Raw genomic sequence first — 5957 nt, forward strand, 5'->3', positions numbered from 1 at the left:
TTTTGCAAACCGGAGTTCTTAAGCTTTCTGGTTAGATCTTCTTATTTGAGTTTTACCCGTGCTTTTTAGCTGACTGCTTATGTATGTTATTGTTTGTTTGCGATAGAATTTCCGGAGTGCGAAGCGTGCTACTACGAGTCTCTAGGTTTTGCGGAACATCAGCAAGGCAAGTAACACTTTGATCATATCTCTTTATTACCTAGTTTTTATGCATTAGATACAATCCTCAAATGTTGCATGGTTAGGATCTGAATAACATGTGGGTTTGGGAAGTAGATGATGAGGTAGAACCTATTGCCCTGTTTATTATCAAACCTTTGGGAGTTACTTATACGTTATGCTTAGGATCATCCTACGGTCTGCCACCCAGGCTCAAAGGGATCATAAGATTATTCATGCTAGAAACTTCCGTGTGCAGCCACAAGCTATTATGGGCTCTAGCATAGTTGAGTATGTTGTGTGACCTCTTTCAGTGGTAGACTAGTAGATGTAGGGGATGTAGGTGGTACTGTCTACCTAGAGTAAAGAGTTAATGCTTCTGAAAGATTGTGTCTCTTCATCCGTTTCTCAAACACCATGTAGTGCGAGAAATCAAGCGGAGGAGATCGAGTCTTGTGGGGAAAAGTGCGCAAACGTCTGCAGAGTGTACAAACTAATCATGGTTAGCCATGTCCCCGGTTATGGACATCTTGAGTATTTGGATCTTTGGATTATCATGTTGATCTCATCACTCTAAATTAATTTTTTGGGTAATTGATGATGCTTAATTGGGATTGAGTTGGAGGAACCTTCTCAATGTTTAACAACCACCACGATAGTTAAATAAAATTTATTCCTTTGTTGTAGGGAAAAATTGGCTTTATGCAAAAACTGTAACCATAGAGCTTTCTACCAGCCATATATGCATGTCGTGATAGCATTTATTCTAGTCATTACTCTATGTGTTACATTGCCATCATATTCCATGTGCTGACCCGTTTCGGGCTGCAACATATCATGTTGCAGACTTTTCAGACGACGAGTAAGGTGCCATAGGTCGTTGTCGTTCACTCAGCTATGCCGTTGGAGTTGATGGACTCACTTTATCTTCAAAGCCTTCCACTATTATCGTTTATAGATGGCCTTAAGCCATATTATTGTAATAAGCTCTCTTTTGAGACATTTGATGTAATAAGTGTGTGATTGCAACTTTGTTATAAATCCTCAAGTATTGTGCGTGTCAGCATTACCGATCCAGGGATGACACTGATGCACAGACACTGGACTGTTTGAGGTCTGGTCGCTACTTGTTCAAAGCTTAATCATTGTGGTGTAAAGCTCTGGGCAAGCATCGGGGTCTCCAATTAGGTTGTGGAGATCGCCCCGAGCAATTTGACAGGTTCAGGTGACCACCCCCAAGGATTGCTAAAGTGTACGGGTTCGATGACCGCCTCCAAGGGTTGCCATTTGTACGGGTTTGGTGACCACCCTCAAGGGTCCCTTAGTGGAATCACGACATCTTGCATTGTGTGAGGGTATGAGGATATTACGGTGGCCCTAGTGGCTTCTTGGGGAGCATTGTGCCCCACACCGCTCCAAACAGAGATTAGCATCCGTAAGGGTGTGAACTTCGAGATACATCATCGTCTCCGCGTGCCTCAGTTATCCCTTACCCGAGCCCTTTACTTTTGCACTTTACTTGTGATAGCCATAGTGTTTCAAGTTATATATCTTGCTATCACTTAGTTGTTTATCTTGCTTAGCATAAGTTGTTGGTGCATATAGGTGAGCCTAGTTGTTTTAGGTTTTGTGCTTGGCAAATTAAGTGCTAGTTTTATTCCGCATTTGTTCAAGCCTAAACCATAATTATTTTAAGCGCCTATTCACCCCCCCTCTAGGCGACATCCACGATCTTTCAGGTTTTTGTTATGGCATAGAAGACTAGGACATGTTGGTATGCAAAACCTAGATAAGCTTATTAAAGTATATCATATCCTTGGTGTTAAAGATGTTATATTTTACAAGGATACACTTTATAGTGCTTGCTAAACAGGAAAACAAGTTGGAGGAGGTCATCCCGTGAAAAACATCATGACCACAAGAAGACCACTTGAGCTACTTCACGTGGATCTTTTCATTCTAATTGCTTACAAGAGCTTTGGTGATAACTCTGTTGGTTTGGTCATTGTTGATGATTTTTCAATATTTACATGGGTGTTCTTTCTTGATGGCAAAACTCAGGTACAAAAGATCTTTAGGAACTTCGCTAGGAAAGCCCAAAACCAATTTGAAGTGAAGATCAGGAAGGTTCAAAGCGACAATGGAACAGAGTTAAAAAATGCTAATGTAGATACCTTCCTCGATGAAAAAGGCATCTCATATGAGTTCTCAGCTACGTACATGCCTAAAAAAATGGAGTTGTTGAGAGAAAGAATTGTACCCTTATTGAGATGGCGAGAGCAATGCTAGATGAATACAAGACGCCAAAATACTTTTGGGCTGAAGCGCTTGAGATGGCTTGTCATGCTAGGTATCGACTTTATCTTCACAAGCTTGTAGGCAAGACGACATATGAGCTACTCACCGGTAACAAACCCCAAGTTGGATACTTTTGAGTATTTGGCTCAAAGTGTTACATCCTTGATAAGCATCATCGTTCAAAATTTGCTCCTAAATCTCATGAAGGTTTCCTACTCGGTTATGGCTCAAACTCTCACACTTATCGTGTCTACAACAGTTTCACCCAAAAGGTTGAAGAGACGGTAGATGTGAAGTTTGATGAATCTAACAAATCGCATGTAGAGCAATTGCCACTTGATGTAGGAGACAAAGATCCTTTGGAAGAAATTCAAGACTTGTCTATTGGCAAGATCCATCCAACGGAGGTGAAGGAGAGCACCTCGTCCATTCTAGTGGAAGCCTCAACTTCACATCAAGGTGAATCACAAGTTGATTTTGAGGCATCCACGAGTGGAACACATCAAGACAAAGGGAATGAAAAAGTATAACAAAATGATCCACCTCAACCTCCCTCTCCAGCTTCGGAAGTGAACAACGACACCAACAAAAATGAAGAAGAATAAGATGATTAGGATGCTTCACCATGACCCAAGCAATAACTACCTCGAGTTAGAGCAAGAATTGACAAGCATCTTCCCGTCAAAAAAATTCATGGCGATATCAAATCCGGGAGAATTACTCTCTCTGAATCTTGTTTGGCTAACTTTTGTGAGCATTACTCATTCATCTCTAGCATTGAGCCTATGAATATTGATGAAGCTCTTGAATACCCCGACTGGGTGAATGCCATGCACGATGAGCTACACGATTTCGAGAGAAACCAAGTGTGTACATTGGTTGAGAAGCCTAAGGATGAACAAAACATCATCAAAACCAAATGGGTGTTCTGAAACAAGCAAGATGAGGATGGACAAGTGATAACCCACAAGTATAGGGGATCGTTTGTAGCCTTCTTCGGTAATTAAAAGTGTCGAACCCAACAAGGAGCTAAAGGTAGAACAAATATTCCCTCAAGTTATTTCGACCACTGATACAACTCTACACACACTTGACGTTTGCTTTACCTAAAACAAGTATGAAACTATTTTGCGAGAATAAAACTATGAGTACTTTGCAAGAATAAAACTATGAATAAATTGCAAGGTAATAAAAGTGGATAACTTTTGTCAACAAGAAAATCATTTGTCCCTAGGCAATAGATAACAAGTACCGGTAATCATTCTTGTAATTCCATATGAGGGAGAGGCATGAGCTAACATACTTTCTCTACTTGGATCATATACACTTATGATTGGACCCCTAGCAAGCATCCGCAACTACTAAAGGTCATTAAGGTCATGAAACCCAACCATAGCATTAAGTATCAAGTCCTCTTTATCCCATACGCAACAACCCACCTACTCGGGTTTAAGCTTCCATCACTCTCGCAACCCACCATAAGCGAATCATGAACGTATTGCAACACCCTACAATGGGGATACCTCACGTTTGCGTGAGACAGAGGGCACCGTAGGACAGGGCCATAAATAAAATATACAATCATACCAACCAAGATCACGATTAACCCATAGGACAAAACGGATCTACTCAAATATCATAGGATAGCCAAATATCATTGGGAAATAATATATGGATTTGAGCACCATGTTTAAGTAGATATTACAGTGGGGAGAAGGGGTGTTACACGGCTGCATAGAGGGGGAGAGAGTTCGTGTTGACGGTAGCAAGATTGTTGATGTAGATCGCCGTCACGATCCTATAGCCCCGGCGGGCACTCCAGCGCCATGGGGAGAGAGGGGGAGAGAGCCCCGCTCCTTCTTCCTCTTCCTTGGCCTCCCCCTAGATGGGAGGAGAGTTCCCCCTCTAGTACATGGCCTTCATGGTGTTGGAGGGGCGGGATCCCCTCCGAGATTGGATCTCCCTCTTTGTTCTCTTCTGTTTCGCGTTCCCGAGATCTGGCCCTTCACCGTTTCTTAAATTCCCGGATATCCGTAACTCCAATTGCACTGAAATTTTTACATGACTTTTTTCCATAGATTATCTTTCTTGCACCAGAAGGGCCCCAACCGACCTTCGAGGAGGGCACAAGATACCTGGGCATGCCCTGGTGGTTGTGGTCACTATGGGGCCCCGTTTGCGTTGATTCCACCTCCCAAAAATCATAAATATTCCAAAATAATTCTGCTTAAATTTTTATCACATTTGGACTTGGTTTGATATGGATTTTCTGCGAAACAAAAAACATGCAACAAACAGAATCTGGCACTGGGCACTGGATAAATAGGTTAGACCAATAGATCATATAAAATGTTGCCAAAAGTATGTGGAAGTTGTATAATATTGGCATGAAACAATCAAAAATTATAGGTACGATGGAGACGTATCAGCATCCCCAAGCTTAATTCCTGCTCATCCTCGAGGAGGTAAATGAAAAAAATGATGTGGAATGCTACCTAGTATAAACTTGATCATATATCTAATCATGGCATGAATATTAAGACATGAGTGATTCAAAGCAATAGTCTATAATTTGACATAAAGACATCAATACTCAGGCATCCCAACAAACAATCATGTCTTTCAAAATATCAACGCTAAAGAAAGCTATCCCTACAAAATCACTTAGTCTTGTCATGCTCTATCTTCTTAACACAAAGTATTTATCATGCACAACCCCGATGACAAGCCGAGCAATTGTTTCATACTTTTTAACGCGCTTCAGCTTTTTCAACCCTCACGCAATACATGAGCGCAATCCATGGATATAGCAATATAGGTGGAATAGAGTATGATGATAGGGGTAAATATAGAGAGGACAAAAAAGTAAGAAAGTCTCAATCGATGCGGCTAACCATTGGTTATGGAGATGCCCATCAATTGATATCAATGCGAGGAGTAGGGATTGCCATACGACGGATGCACTAAGAGCTATAAGTATATGAAAGCTCAACATGAAAACTAAGTGGGTGTGCATCCACTACAAAAAAAAGACACATCCGTGACATTTTGGGCCGAACGAATTTTTTTCCTGTCATACATATGACACTTCTATGACGATAATTGTGACAAAACCCAGTATCATCATATATGTGGTGGGCTCGTACTTCTATGACAAAAAATCATGACATAAAATGGGCTTTTCATCCTGGGCGGGCCGGAGACGCAGCTGCATGACATTCTTTGGGCCGTCCATGACGGAAAAAACCGTGGTAGAAGCGAGGGCGAGGAAAATTTCGGGGAGTTCCCGGTTACGGTGGGAGGTCGGGGGCCGAGCGATGCTTGTTTCTCTCGTACACGTACGCGCGTGTGTGCGAGGTGTTGGCTCTAACTGAACCCGAGCGAGGCGTTGGGCTCTAACTGAACCCGAGCGATTGCACTGCAGGCTACGCGTTACTGAATCCGAGCGATCGATTCCTTCGCTACTGCTGCTAACTGAAGCCGATCGATGCTGCCTCTCT

This window comes from Triticum aestivum, chromosome 2B, assembly GCF_018294505.1.
Source record: "Triticum aestivum cultivar Chinese Spring chromosome 2B, IWGSC CS RefSeq v2.1, whole genome shotgun sequence".
NCBI classification, from domain to species: Eukaryota; Viridiplantae; Streptophyta; class Magnoliopsida; order Poales; family Poaceae; genus Triticum; species Triticum aestivum.